General features: G+C 40.9%; 1 protein-coding gene across 1 annotated transcript in view; it reads left to right on the forward strand.

Moving 5' to 3' along the window:
• The window catches only part of SCHIP1 (schwannomin interacting protein 1), a 419220-nt gene that overhangs the window by 202213 nt on the left and 200385 nt on the right, over positions 1 to 16622 (forward strand). The window lies entirely within an intron of this gene.

Raw genomic sequence — 16622 nt, forward strand, 5'->3', positions numbered from 1 at the left:
TCAGTAACAGAACTCTTTTCTAGCATCTGGTGCTGAGAGTGGGTAACTCACCATAGTTCTCCCCCAAAATTGATCTGGTGTGAGCCTCCCTCTCCTCTTGTATTAGACCAGCGGTAGGCAACCTATGGCACGCGTGCCGAAGGCGGCACGTGAGCTGATTTTCAGTGGCACTCACACTGCCCAGGTCCTGGCCACCTGTCCGGGGGGCTCTGCATTTTAATTTAATTTTAAATGAAGCTTCTTAAACATTTTAAAAACCTTATTTACTTTACATACAACTATAGTTTAGTTATATATTATAGACTTATAGAAAGAGGCCTTCTAAAAACGTTAAAATGTATTACTGGCACACAAAACCTTAAATGAGAGTGAATAAATGAAGACTTGGCACACCACTTCTGAAAGGTTGCCGACCCCTGTATTAGACTCTGATTAGAGGCTTTAGTCCCATAGTTAGTAGGGGTTTGATACATTTTTCAAGCCCTGATGATACAACTTTTTGAAGAGCACAACTGCTTGGCTTTTATCTTAATTAAACCATCTGGTAAGACATACTGTCTATCTCATGTACATTTCAATTCATTAAAAATGCTGGTGTATTTTAAACAGACAATATTTAATATGTAGTGCTTATTATACAGATATATTCTCAACTTCTTTCCAAATGTGGAAATTCTGTCAACACTAAAGGGGAATTTTCTCAGTAAATTAAAAGTAGAAAAAAGTCCATAGTCAATAAAGTTTATGAAATATATAACAAACATATGTAAAAATTGTTCTCCATGCGGGAAGAGATGATAACAAAGGATTGAGCAAGGATCTTGCCCTGCTACAGGAATTGTATATTGCTAGCATGGGGTATCAAATTCACTATGGGTCTGCCCCAAAGCTCATTGAAGTCAATGGGAGTCTGCATATTGCTTCAGTGGACTCTGGTTTGATTATTATATGTCTATATCAGCAGCTCAGATTGTTACAAAGAAAATGGTCACTGAGCAAATAATTTCAAAAGTTAGGGCTCAATTCTGAAACAGGCATGTGTATGAAGTTACTCCTGAGAGTTTTTGCTGCATCAGGCTACATGGTAGCATTTGCTATGTCCTGCAAATCAATATATTGCTTTGGTGTAGTTGATGATGGCTCTTGTTTACGTGCAAAATTTATATAGATTTTAGATCATCAGCTTCACAGTAACCAATAAGCCACCCACCTCCCTTTAAAACGTTTAGGAATCATGATTCTAAAATTCTGTGTAGTGCTTTAAAAATGTCACCCTTCTGGCAGTCTCTGCTGTAATTCCAAATATTTAAGTTCTATGTAATAACATTTAAGCATACAATCCCAAGTAGTTTATAATACTTGCTCAATTAAAAGGGCTATATGTTTTTGCCATATTTAAAAATGTACCCTATTCATAAATTAAAATTGCAGCAATTTACATCCTGGATAATATGGTAATTGCTATTTAATACTTTTAGATCCTAATACCTCTACAAAGGAGAGAGAATTATTAGGATCATTCTCAATGATCTCTTTTGATGAAGAGCATGTTAGCTAAGTATTCTTGGCATTTAATTCTGAGAGTGAGTTTAGCTAAAATTGATGGCTTACTATAAGCTCAAGTTCAGCTGGAATAGGAGATATCTTAGAGCCCAAAGCAGTACAAAGAAGAGAAAATGAAGTGACACATACATTTTGAAAACAGCTTGAGAATTGCTCAGAGAAATAAACCACAGCTTCATAAGTGAATCTCCCAAGGCCTGAACATACTTAACCCCACAGCATTTGTATTCAGCATCCTTGTATGCTTTTGGCTCTATATGTTTCTATGAGATAGGTAGGGGTCTTTTGCTGGTAGAGGATTATATCAGTTTTAGGATGTTCCTTATCATTGTTTTGACAGAAACCCAAACATCATTTTTATAAAGAGAGCATATCACTCTTTATATTTGTACTTAGAACTGGGCGAAGAATGAGTCTTTCAGTCCACTGGCAATTTTGAAAAGTAAAAAAAAAAAAAAATCATTAATTTTGAGTTGGACCAAATACAAAAATGTTAAGCTAATCGAAAAGGGGGGGAGGAAATGTTTTGGTTCAAACTACATGTTTTGATTTTGAGTATTTTTAAATATTTTGTGGGTTTTTTTATTAAATTAAAAGAAATTTCAAAATGAAACATCATTTTGAACAAAAATTTGAAACCTTTTGTTTAAAAATGTCAAAATGAAACATTTAAACAATTTTCAGAATGTTTTTGTTCTAAATGAACATTTCAGCGAAACTGAGACGGATTTGCAAAATTGCTCAGGGTTACCAAATCTGCATTTTTTTCACTAAAAAAATGTTGGTTGAAAAAAATATGCACACCTCTATTCACAATACTCTGAGAACTGCCTTCTCCCATAGAAGGAAATGCTACTACCCTCTACTCTAGACATATATAACTTACAATTGTCCCCTGCCCAATAGCATAGGTCAAAGTAGAACTAACCTGAAAGTAAACATGATGAGCATAATTCAGAACCGCAGTGTTAACTATTATTGTACTGATACTGTCATCTAGCTCTTGCTTTCAAATGTATGTATTGTTCTATTCTCCTGCCGTTGGCAACAAATACTTGTTTTGTTCTAACAAATGGTACTTCAAGTTTAAAAAAACAAAACAAAGCTTTTCACCATGGTATATAGAAGCATTGGGGATATTTCCCCCTTTCCTTTAATGTATTCTCTTTGATGAGGATATTTTATAGCTTTCCAGGTTTTTAATCTCTCCCTCTAGAGACATGAACTGATCTGTCTGCTTTCTTTAAGGTAATAAGTCTACCCAATTATCTGCCCCACAGAAAGGCTTTTAGTGCTGCTTAGCATTATCCTTCAAAGGGCACAGAATGTGAATTAGTATCAAAGAACAGCACAAATTCTGTTTTTATAAGGCAGATAAAGAGCTAGAGCCTGGGATGTAGCTAAAACTGCACCAAGCCCAAGTCAGTGGTTTGTGTGCAAATCTGTCTTAACGCACTCCCTTACACAGTCCTGATGCCACTGCACCTCCATGCAGGTCAGCCCCCCAGTGCTGAGTTAAAACAGCTTGAGATTGGCTCTGATTTATACCAGGCTGCAGTGACTACAAGAAGAAGAAGAAAACAACCAAGGATCAGCATACAGCACATTGGTAGGGCTGGCCACGCACCCCTTCCTCTACCATGTTGACAATCAGGAGATAGGAGCACATAGGTCAGTTCTGCACCATCAGAGGACAACCTTTTCAACAGGGTCAGGGCTGGCTCTAGGATTTTTGCCGCCCAAAGCAAAAACAATTTTGGCAGCCCCCCCCCCCGTTTTTTAATTACCCCCACCCCCGGCCCCGCCTCAACTCTGCCCCTTCCCCAAATCCCCAGCCCTGCCTCCTCCCCCCAGGCTCTCAAGCCTGGGAGGGAGGGGGGGGGGAGCAGCGGCGGCGAAACGACTGTTTCGCGCGCCGCGGCCGCTCGGGATCTCCCCCTCCCTCCCAGGTTTGAGAGCCTGGGAGGGAGGGGGAGACTCCGAGTGGCCGGGGCGCGGGCGCCGCTTCTCCCCCTCCCTCCCAGGCTCTCAAGCCTGGGAGGGAGGGCGAGTAGCGGCGCGCGAGCTGCAGCGGAGGCGAGCTAGGGCGGCCGGGGCACATTTTTAGGGGCGGCATTCTGGCGCCGGCCATGCCGCCCCTAAAAATGTGCCGCCCCAAGCACCAGCTTGTTTTGCTGGTGCCTAGAGCCGGCCCTGAACAGGGTGGTCCTGCTGGTCCAGTTAAACCTGCTTAAGAGCTAGATTATGCCAGACGTATAGCACAAAGCGGGTGCACAGCACCTGAGAATCTGGGCCACGGTGTTAATTTTTGAATAGACCAGCCCTCAGTCTCCCTCTTTTACCCAAGATTTTAAAGGTTAGATAGGCCAGTGGGAGTGATTTATTTGATACCTTATAACACGTTATAATGAGCATGAACTGTGCGCCCTGTCAGTAAGGTTGTGGTCTGATTACTGTTCTAACCTCCCCTTTCTCAGTTGCCCATAACTTGCTCAAACAAATTCCTAAGGGGATGAAATTTTCTCTGGGTGATCTTAGCACAAACATGATTTTTTTTTAAATGTTTTACTAAATCAGTTCAGCCATATTTTAGTTATTTGAGTATGAAAAAGAAATTTAGCACTCAGAAGATTGGAAATTTGACAAGTCAAGATTGAGTGAAATAATAAAACAGTGGATGATATACAAAATGGAATTTCTTATGCAATCATATACATGCATGGCATTTCTCAACCTTAATGGTGCATAAACGCAAGGTTTTAGCATGGATTTTATAATTGGATTAGACCCAGATCGAAGTCCATGATAGAACTGAACACAAAATGATTCATTGAGCAAATAAGGATGCAACGTTCGACTACATATTTCGCTTAATCTAGTTCTTCCTTCCTCTGTTGTAATTCTGAAAGACCACTGTTTCAAGGACTAAACTGTTTCCTATGGTGTGATTAGTTGGTATGATTTGTTTAACAAAGAACCATCAAGAAAACAAAGTCTTCCTGGACTATTTTTTGATACACCAATAAGGATAGTGAGCCATCGATGTTCAAATCTATAAGATTTGCCAGAGGGGATAGTTTAGTGGTTGAAGTGTCAGGTTTGTAATATCTGGTACCCCTGCTACCACAGGTTTGAATCCTAGCAGCCCACCAACTCAGCCCTCTCATTCTTCCTTAGGAGATAAAATTGTGTTTCTTTCCGATAAAATTTTTTAAAATCAATTTCCTGATTAATCTGATTCCGGCATGTCAAGGTTCTGAACAAATCCCTAAAATAGTATGCACTGGAGGCATTAGACTAATCCTCTCTTTGCATAGAACCTCAGGAAGGGACAATTTGAAAGGAAGGTTATGAAGTAATGTTCATCTCTCAGAGGTGACTGCTACCCAGCAACTTATTGTAGTCTAATAAAAATGAATGAGTTTGCAGTTACTGCCTGAATGGCAGTGCTGACATTGTACTCTGACCCACTAACAGAGAGGCTAAAAGTCACCATCATAACTCCTATCTCAATCACCACAATTTCCTGGCCCTGTTGATGGCAAGAGAGGCACCTCAGCAACAGCAAATGGCTTGTTGGCATCAAGGGCACATATTTAACACTCACCAGCAGCCCAGTAGTGACACATTCATTCCAAGCCATGGGTTTCCATACTCTCTCCTAGGAAGGAGAGCTGACAGGCCCCTCTCCAGCCTGCTAGTCTGACAGACAGCAGAAGGGGTTCTTCGGACCTTGACCTCATTTCTAGGCTGATACAAAGAGCAGCTAAGGTAGGACGCTCTTTTGGTGACATCACCCTGGCACCTCAACCCAGCTCCATAGTAGAATATGACTCTCAGTAAATTCCAACTCATATATTCTCATGCATTAAGTTCAGTATTGCTGACCTATTTCTTTGGATTGGAGATGAGATTAACCTGAGGTATCACAGCATGCTTGATGTATGGCCCTGCAGCACCCTCTCATAAGCATTTCCACTACCCAAGGTGCACACACAGCTCCTTCTCCTTGAGCTCTGTGTGGTGAACTTTTATAGGGGGAACCTCCTGCTGCTGCTGCAGGTTTCACAGTTTGTCGGAACCACCATGGGCCTGTACAGTAGCTGAATTAACAAGATATGCAATTATGCAGGCCCACATATCTCAGGATCGGAACAAGCGTAATTCACATTCCCAGCAACTGGTATAGTATATCAAAGCATTTTAAAAGAACACCTTAATAAACTATTAATCAGCCCTTAAAATAAGCAAATAATATATTGTAACTGCTAAAGTGCTCTTCTCCTGGCATTTTGGGACTCTGCAAAATTAAAACAATAAACCCAGACAGGGTCCAGTACCCCAGGAAAACCAGTCTATTCTAGCAAAAAGAAAATACTCCAAAGGGGAAGCATAAGTAATGCATGTTCTTGAATCAACACAATACCCACATATGCATTGAGTATGAAATCCACCCCTGCATGTAGGGCTAGCTCAAGACCTATGTATTGCTTGGGACTTAAATGGCACATAGGCCTTGTGCTGGCCTCAGTATAGGAGTGAATTTCACCCTTAGGTTAATATCAAACCCATTGTATACCATGAAGAGGCTAGGCTTCAGCTAAGGAAACACTTTTAAAGATACAGTTACTCAAATCTGAATTCTATATAATAGAGACCATAATGGCTTTAGTGTATTTTGACAGTAAAGTACCAGTGTATACCATACACTCTTCAAATCTCATTTAATCCCTTATGTTTCACACTATGTATGTTCAGAATAGTAAGTAATAGTACAGTTCTTAGTGGTAATTCTATGGACAATATAGATTGTATACACTACTTAGAAAATAAGCTATTCAGGACAAGGACTGTGTGTTTGTGCAGTACCTAGTACAGTAGGGCCCTGATCCTGGATTCAGGCCCCTATGCAGTACTGCAGCACTATAATAAATACATATGGAAAGAAAGAAATTGCGTATTTTGCTGTCCTGTGTTAGCATTCTCATTTCACAGTTTTTCTTTTGTGACTATTTCTCTTGAAGGACACAAACTTAGCTATTAATTGCATTGCATGGCCAGTGTTTCTAACACAGGTGTCTGTTTCTTTCTGGACTCTGGGCACGGATCTCCCTGCCAAGAGCCCAACTGCCCCCAACTCCCCTCCCCGCCCCGGGTTCTCAGCTCACCACAGAGAGCATAGGTGCACACAGCGGGGAGCTCGGCACCCAGAGTCTAGTCAGCTGCCGTGCTCCCGGTGGAGAGCCGAGAGCCCAGTGGGGCAGCCGGGCTCCCAGCAGGGAGTCCAGTCGACTGCCCCATTCCCAGCGGGGAGCCAAGAAGCCCAGTGCGGCTGCCCCATTCCCAGTGGGGAGCTGAGGAGGGGGTAGCCCAGCTCCTGGTGGGGAGCCAAGAAAAACCAGAAATACTTGCCAAGGCTAACTGAGACCTCAGATGCTGGGTTTTTGCATATGTCTGGCTAGATTGTAAGTAATGTATTTTCTGGAATTAATTTGTTTGCTTTTTATCTTGGCAGAACAAATGAAATGACAAAGAGGGATACAAAAATGCACAAAGAAAAACAAGAATTAGGCTTGGCAGTTAGGCAATGGATTAAAAGAAAGAAATAGCTAGGGAATTTTTTCTGAGGTTACTCTTTTTGTCGTTGAATATCTATTACATTTTGGGTTGATGGGCTAATTGTCTTCTGACATTAAGTAACAATAAGATATGTTAGTCTACAAGGATTAATGGAAGGAAGTAGCAATGCAAATATTGGATTCTTTCCATACACCGAGTAAAAATACAGCTTCTGGCACTTGATGTTATATTTGAAGTGAATCAGGTGCATAGTATGTGGAGTTTGTACGGCACTCTGATGTTTCCTGGAGAGGTGTTATAAATCAATAAAATGTAGGTGTTCTGAATGCAAAAATGCTCACCCTTGAACTCCTCCAAGACTATTAGGACTTGAAGGTCATCTCATGTCTCATCAAAGACAATTTTCTCCAGATTTGCAAAAAGGTCTTGAATTTAGCCTATGACTTTAACCCCATAAGATATTAATGATCTCCATATAGGTAACATATGACAAAGGTATCACATTTGTTTGTGTAGTTGATTGAAAATGTATAAATTTACATGGATAAACTAAATTAGTAGAACTTGCTTGTGTCTAAAATATTACACTAAATATACACATGCTCAGATGCCACAGTAATGAGTCAGCGCAAACACCCTAGTGTTATGGACTGAGATGTAGGCAGTCTGGCCTTGTAGTCAGAGCAGGAGTCAGATCTAGTGGGTGGAGCAGGCATCCAGGTAGGGGAAAGACGCCAACGGTCATCACCAGAGTCAACTGCCAGTCACCAGAGCCAGGGGTCAAGCCAGAGTCAGAAGTCTGAGGCTGGGGTCAAAGCCAGGACTGGTAACTGATGATTAGAGGTGAGGTGTAAGGGCAGTAACTGGAGGAGAGGCAAGGATCCAGCATGAAGCAGGAGCACAGTGGGAGCAGGATTGAAGGCAGGGGTGAGGCAGGATCCAGGAGTGGAGCAGGAATCAGGAACAGGGCTGGATGCAGGAGGCAGGCACAAGCAGGGTCCGAGGCGGCCACAATAGGGAATCATCTTGTTGCTCTGACAAACTTCCTATGCCTCCTTCTGGATTAAATAACAATCAGTGTCTCTATGCAGTGTTCTGTAATTAGTATCTTAGGACAAGAATTATCAGGCTCCATGGTGTGAGGCAGAATTACATTCTACATGTGATCCTCCAAAGTACAGATTTGCTAGTACTGACTATTTAAACATTTAAATACATTTTAATTAAAATAGAATGGTTAAATGAATTAAAACCAAAGTGTAATCAGATCTGGCAATATCATAATATTAAATTGACTTTGCAGTGGTCACTTGGAGTCAAATCCTTTCCCACTGAAGTCAAATACAATATTTTGCCATTGAATTCAATCTCTTTTTACTGAATACATAGCAACAGAATAAATAAGGTGCCATTATAGAGACATATTTAAAAGATCTTCACTCTAAAATTGACAAGCAGCAATGGAGGAAACCATGTTAAATAGATAAAAAACTGAAAGATGTAATAAACAGGAAGCTTGCAATAACTACTCTATGGATTTTAATCTGCTGTATTAACTGATCTGCCAAATTAAATTTCACAACACATGTAATAATTAAAAATGAATTTAAAAAAACCTAGTAGTTAATTTAAGCGATTAAGCTACTACTTGAACTCTTGGCAGTAAGAAAGAGTTATAGAGTGAGTGTAATATTCACAGCAAAAATTGAAAAGGGCCAACACAAATCAAACATAAGGACATATAAGTCGGAGGCAGCATGGAAATTCAAAACAAAAGGTGCATTTTAATTATTAAAGTGGTATTATAATGTTCTAGATTCTAATAGCATATAATGGGTAAAAAATCTGCCAGCCTTGAAAAGGTGTAGGGATGCATTATTATAATAAATGATTATATAGTTAACAAGTATGAGCTAAAAGACCAGACTGAAAAAGCAAAATTTAAAGTCAAAGATGACAAGGAAAGAATGAAAACAGAAGGAATTTTATGAAATGTGGATAGCTACTCTTGCCAACATTGCACGCATGACAGAACATGCATCACGGGGCATAGAAGAAAACCTATCCACTAGGAATGGTAAATGATCATTTTTTGAACTTTGAAACCAAACCTGCAGAAATCTGTACCAGACACGATTGTTGAGGTAATAACACTTGGTCATTGATGAGACACTCATCACAATAAATGTCTTTCAGAAGAAAATGAAGTGCTCTACGTGGATGAACCTGAATAAACTGTGCTCACTGTACTATTTTCTCCTTTTTATTTTTTTTTAGTTTCCATGAAAGGTGTAAAATAATTCTTTGCTTAATGGTGTCTTTCTAATAAAGCCATTAAAGTATCATACAAAAATATAATACAGCTATTGTACTTCTTTCAAGTTGCATAGTATATAGCTACATGATGCCTAGTGAAATCTCTGCATGATGTCTGGCTAGTTCCCATGCAACTCTGAAGAAGGACAGTGTCTATATACTTTTGTATGAGTCATGGCCCTGTCCGTGTTCCCCTTCTGGACATTCAGCTGGTCGCTGTGTTTGGGTCCACAAGCAGTATTGCCAACTCTTGTGATTTCATCATGACTCTAGTGATTTGGGGTGTTGTGGTGGTGGTGGTGTTTTTTTTCTTGTCTCATGAAAACATGATGAAAGGCTGTCAGCTCATGAATTTCCCCTTATTCAAAATGGTCACTATCCCCTATTACTAGCGCTATAATTTTGTCATACTGGTCATGGAAATCACGAATTTGAAGGAAATCTGTGAAAATTTGGAAATGGCCTTAAAAACACATTTGATTAGGCCCCCAAATTGAGTGGCATTGCAACTTGGCCCACAGGGTCACAGTGCCACTTAGGTTTGCCCATCCCTCCCCTCCATCTGCATCTACAGAAGGGTAAATGGGCCAAATCTGAGTGGTATCAAGTTGCAATGCCCGGAGCGGGGAGCCATGCTCAGCCCTGCAGGACAGGAGTCGCTGCTGTGGGATGAGCGTCACTCTCCGCCCTCCATCCCTTCTGGGCCTCACCTATCAGTGAAAACAACATTATTTGGTGACCTTTCTTATTATTTTTTCCTGCATCTCTGCCATGAAATTTACTTAAAAATTCCATGCAAAAATTGTAGCCTTACTTATGATGGTCAATGGATCTGAAGCCATCAAGGTAGCTGCCAGTTCCCTACAATCTATCCACATGTGACAGTGAGGCTGCCCTTAATAAAGTTGGCTGTCACCTCCCGTTGTTTTTAATTAGATTGAAGCCAGGCCCTCAAAATGGCTTCTACTCTGTGGTTCAGGGGGTTAAATAGGGACTGTGAGGAGCAGCAGACAGTGAGGAGCAGGGGCGGCTCTATGTCTTTTGCCACCCCAAGCACGGCAGTCTGGCGGCTTTGGGCGGCTCACCTGCGGGAGGTCCACTGGTAACACGGATTCGGCGACGTGCCTGCAGGAGGTCCGCCGGTCCCGCAGATTCGGCGTACCTCTCCCCTCACCTCGTTAAACCAGTAACACCCAGGGAAACTGAGTCCCACCCCCTCTGCATGCAAACCATTGGAAAAACAAGGAAAAAACAAGAAAATCCCCCACTTTGTCACACTAGGTAAAAACAATAAAACAGCTAGAAACATTTCCTGCTTTGGGTTCCTCACCACTCGTGCACCATTGAGCATTCTTTGTGATTTGGTTTGAGTCCTCTGGGGTGTCCAGGATAGGGTGGCCAGATGTCCAGATATTAGGGCTTTATCTTATATATGCAACTATCTCCCCCCAGGAACAAAAGTGTCCCAATTTTTCACACTTGCTATCTGGTCTTCCTAGTCCTCTCCTGCAGCTCGTGGTGTCTCCTCCGACTTACGAAGTCTCTCTCTCTCTCTCCTGCAGCTAGCTTCCTTCAACCTGGCTGGTCTCACAGTCAAAAAGTCCTCTCTGTGCCTTTTTCCTGCCTCGAGCGTTCTTTGACTTTCTCACCCCACCCAGTCTTCTGGGTTTTTTTTCAAAGGGCTGTACCAATACCTCATCTTTTTGTTCCCTCTCCTGGGGAAATTCCATTCCTTCAAACCCTAGCCATCTGCAGAGAAGTTTAAAAAAAACCCTAGTTTTATCTAGGGTGTCCTGGCAAGGTTTATTCTGGTACTGATAGTCATTAATGACTAACCTATTCATAGACAGATGCCCCAGTGTCATGCCCTACCCCTTAGCACAAGGAGTGTGAGCTAAGAATACAGTAAAAGACAGCCATTAAACATAAGGATGCAGACAGTTCATAAAATCAAACTGGAATTCATAAGTTGTACATAGATTCCCCAAATTGTATCAGTATGATACTGTAATATTTTTGGGTAGTGCTGAAAATGATCTGTTAGACTAAGTCCATCCCCTAAAAGGCCACAATTTAATCCTTCATTTAGGTCATAGCAGATATTAAATGGTACCATACTTGGCCTAATCAGTTATGCTTGATTTAAATAGTTAAAAGATGAAGGGAGAGAGATTTTCAAAGGCATAACTGGCAATTAGGTGCCTAACTCTTGTTGAAAGCCAGTGGGAATTGTGCCTGTCATTTGGCCTTTGAAAATCTCCCCTAAATATGTATTTGTGTTTGGGGGCCCAAAACACAGTTCTCTGTGAGTTCTAAAGATTAAATTTGTGACTTTCCCACTGGTTGATTTTGTTTTAGTAACTTACAAATTGCAAAAGCACAAGTGAGTCAAGTACTTATGATAGCAAGTGGAGAAAAAAAGCAGGTTATATAACCTCTTAAAGGTATTCATTTTGTTTCATTGGATTTGTGTCTCTTGCACTGAGGTCAGCTGTTTGCTCTCAGAACAGGTCCGAGCTCTGCTGCACTTCATCAGCAGAGCTCGGAAGTGTTGACCAATTGATGGAATCACTGAGTAGTTTAAAGCAGAACTCTAATTTTTGTTGTTGTGAATGGACAAATGAGTCAAATAAGCACCGACATTTTTGTATGAAGTTTCAGTGTTTTAACACTTTCACACACTCTCACCCTGCACCTTCACAGCATTTATTTCAATAGGTTAAACATAGAAGTTTCAGCAGTTTTAAAGGTGACTTGATAAAATATGTATGCAGATTACTTCAGAGCAAACAGGCTGAGCTATCTATTTATGACAGGTCAATGCTGCAAAGACCGTCAATTAAAAAAACCTGTAATACATTGTATGGACAATCAGCCCTGAATGAAACAGTGAACTATTGTGTTGGATTTTGTTTGCTTTTTTATTTTTAAATTTGCCTTTGTGTGTAATATAGCTAGATAGAAATACTATGGAAAGCACTGTACATACTACATTCAACCATTTGAGCAAAAGTCAATCCCACATTTCAGGGATAATATAAGCGTGGACCGATCGGATGAGTGCTATTCTGTACTTTTTACTGCAGTGGCACATGCTTGATAGTCAAACTTGCTGCTGTATATTGGAACTCTGCCATCTTTTCTTTTCTTTCTTTTTTTTCCTTACTGCTTATGAAAAGTGAGGGATTGACAACATTGAAGACTGAAAAGCTCTCTTTAGCTGACAGTCTGTGTGTAACTTGCCTGCAATTGGCACTATTAAGCCAATGTCCTTCAAACTAACCAGAGGATTCAGACTATCTCTTTTAGAGTAAAAATATAATTCTGCCTTCCTGTTTGTATAATCTTTGACCGTTGGTGAACAAAGACTGCAGATTGCTCAGTACCTTTGTTTGCTGGAGACTTGCTTCAGCCCACAAAGCTAATTTTTCTTGCTGCGTTTCTTGACTGAGTTTTAATCCAAGTTGGCATTTAAAGAAAAGGTTGTTCATAAGTGAATCATCAAGCAATGCTTACTTGAAAAGAGCCTCACTTTATATATCATCTATTTCACACCTAGGGTGATATTCTGCCACCTTTATTTATGCTGACTGGTACCTTATTCCATACAGGTTCCATTGAGATCAATAGGACTATATGTGAGGTAAGGTTTATTATTCATTATGAGTCTGGGTGGCACAATCCAGCCCCCAGTCATCATTTTTTCCTCCTCAACATTTAAAACAACTCAAGAAACTAACCTTTTAAAAAACAGGTAATGCAAAGAAAATGTCTGGCATTTCATCATCAGAATTAATAATGGGAATGACAGGAAAGTTACAGCTTAAAAGCTACAAAAGAAAATATAGAGAGACAAGGTGGGTGAAGTAATATCTTTTACTGGGCCAATTTATATTGGTGAAAAAGACAAGCTTTGGAACTTACACAGAGTTTTTCAAGTCTGGGAAAGGTATTCAGAGTTGGAACAGATAAGGAGTTAACACAGGTTGCAAGAGGCCATTGAAGGTGAAATGGAGAGTTAACATCTCTCCAGGGCCGGATTCAGGGGCACGTGACCCAGATGACTACTTGGGTTGCTGGGTTTGGGAGGCGCTGGGCTCAGGGTGCTGCTTTTGTTGTTAGTGAAAAAAGGGAAAATAGAATGTTTGAAGTTTCAGGTATTCTGTATGTGGATTCATTTTTTCATAACCTTCAAGAATGTTCTGGACCTGGGTAGAATCTCCTGGAACCTCCCAGACTTTCTGAGAACTAAATTTTCCCTGAACCGTCTAGAATGTTGTCAGTCATGCCCTCCCAAGTATATAAGGGGCGGGGCATCACCAGTCAGTGAGTGAGATATAAGAATGAAGTGAAGTGAGAGCCTAGGACTAAGGTTAACATTTGGCCTTCGGTCGGCCCTGATCTCTACAGTAATAGGAGGTTTTAGTGGGCTACAGATTGTTGTAATGAGTCATAAATCCAGTGTCTTTATTAAGTCCATGATTTTTGGTGTTTAGCAGAGTCATGCATTTAAGTTCCCAGGTTTGTCTTGAAGGTGTGCAGGTTTCCTTTGAAGATGAGGATTGATAGGTCAGATATGGAGTGATTGTCCATCCACAGGTGACACAGTACTTTTGTCTTTCTTCATTTTTCTATGCGAGTTCATTCAAGAGTATAGTGATGGTCTCATTTCACCCAAATAGTTGTTGTTGGGGCATTTAGTGCACTGAATGAGGTACACCACATGTTGTGATAGGCATGTGTAGGACCCACGAATTTTGAAAGGTATGTTGTGCGGGTATTGATCATCATAGCAGTGGAGATATGGCTGCAGGTTTGATATCTGCTTGGTGGCTGTTCCCATGGTTTGGACAAAATGTTTGTTGTTGAATGTAAAATTGTCATGGGTGAGGGTGAAATGGATGACTTTGGGATGGATATCTGAATGTTTTGTACCATCTCGTATCATATCATATATATATATATAACCATAGCTGCTGTATTCGAAAGCCAGTCAATATTTTCGTGATATGCCTCTATTTCCCATTGTTTTCAAGCAGACAAACACTATCTATCTATCTATCTATTTATTTATTGGCTTTTCTATTGTGCCTATCAGTGTAGTATCTGGAAATATCACCTACTTTAATTTATCCTCACAAAACCCCAGTGGAATAGAGTAAGTGTTTTCAATTGGGGAACTAGGACACAGAGAGACTAAAGCCAAAGTTTGCAGTGGTCGCTGCTAATTGTTTTTATTTCTGTCATGGTAGTATCTAAGGATCGCAAACAAGTGTAAAGAGATAGGATATCTCTAAGGAAATACTTTCACAAAAGATGGGGTTTCTGCAGAAGAGATGACATTTTCACCAGTGCATAGGCTGCCCATTTTTGGCACTTGTGCCCTAGTAAAATTGACTTAACACCTTGCAGTCAAGCAAAATGCCAATTTTAACACATGAACAAGAATGTAGCCAGCCAAATCATGTAAATGCATTTATTGTGAGTGATAAAGGATAAGGTATCAAAACAGGAATGTCAACAAAGCAGTCCATCCAAATTTCCTCATTTCCGGCCAGGAGGATATGCCATTTCAGAGCTGGAATCACACTTTGAAAATAAAACAAAAGCTGTTGTTGTTCTATAAGGTGAGTGTTTATGTTTAGAGATTCATGATTAGTGTAGGCTAGAATGATGTACCACTAGTTTCATGAATTTGCCACTCCTTCTCATAGATGCTGACTCCAGGGCTGGAGCACCCACTGAAAAAAATTAGCAGGTGCTTAGCACCCACTGGCAGCCAAGCTCCTCCCTGTAACCCCAGCGCCTCCCACCCACCGGATGCCCCACTGATCAACTCCGCCCCCTCCCTCACAGCGCTTCCTGAACAGCTGTTCAGCACCATGCAGGAGGCACTGGGAGGGGGGGGAGGACCCAGGATGGAGCATACTCAGGGGAGGGGGTAGGAAGAGGTGGGGGGGTGGAGCAGGGGCGGGAAGAGGCGGGACGGGGGGCGGGGCTTGAAGGAAGGGGTGGAGGGGGGGGGTCGAGCACTCCCTGGGTAGAGAGGAAGTCAGTGCCTATGCCCTTTCTTGTCTCCCCTGAAGGAGTTTATGAGATTGGCTAATAGTCCTGAATGAGACACATTTTTGAGACTAAGCCCCATTCACATAGATATGTATACCATTTCTGCTAAATAGAAGCCTCGTGAGCTGTTGCCACACCTTATTTAATTCAAAATAAATTTTGCTTTTTAAAACTTTAAACTAAATTTTACAAACACTGATTTCATAACCTGGTTTGAAACACAACAAGAAAGAGGTCAAAACCAAACAAAAGTAGTTCCCTTAAAAAGTGTTTCCGGATTTGCATAATTATTTCTGGACTCTCTGATTGGTAGAATCATAGATTTTCAAACAACCAGTTAATTATTATTTATATTATGGTACCACCCTATGACCCCAATCGGACAATAGAATCCACTGTGCTAGACACTGTACAAAACATAGGAATGCACAGCCCCTGCTGTAAGAGCTTACAGTCTAATTTAAGACAAGTCATAACTGATCCATGTGACAAACAATGGGAATGTGGGTGAAGTTAAGAGTAATGCAATCACGTGGTTACATAGGTTCACACTGTGCACAGCCTGAGGGTTCCCAATGAGTTTAACTACTACTTTTTTTTAAATGATAATTTTACAAATTCCCAGTCAAATTTAGCCTTCTCCCCTAAAGGTGGTTCTAGGGGACAATTCTCCTCCTGCTCCCTCAGCTGCTTTCTGGGGTACAGAGTAATAGGACCAAACAAAACTCTGTCCAGCATAGCAGTATATCAGTAATGTCTGCTTTGCTACTGAACAAATGTGAGTCCAGTAAGCTTTTAGGTGTAAATTCAGCAGTGAATCTTCCACTCAATCCACAGAGTTATTCAAGGAAATACTCATGCACTGAGATGAATATGATCCATAATGTCTGTATTCGTGAGGCTAGAACTCTCGAGATTGGAATTTACAGTACAACTGTATTGGTCTTGCTTGCCTACTGTAAGATTATGTGTAAACCTCCAAGTGACTGTGACCATGGCACAACCATTTTTAGAACAAGGCTGCCAGAGATAGCGTTTTTACTGAGGCTGAACTCAACACCATTCACTGACGATTAGAAGACCTCTGTTTGTTTCAG

Source organism: Emys orbicularis, chromosome 9 (genome assembly GCF_028017835.1).
Source record: "Emys orbicularis isolate rEmyOrb1 chromosome 9, rEmyOrb1.hap1, whole genome shotgun sequence".
In the NCBI taxonomy this organism is placed as follows: domain Eukaryota; kingdom Metazoa; phylum Chordata; order Testudines; family Emydidae; genus Emys; species Emys orbicularis.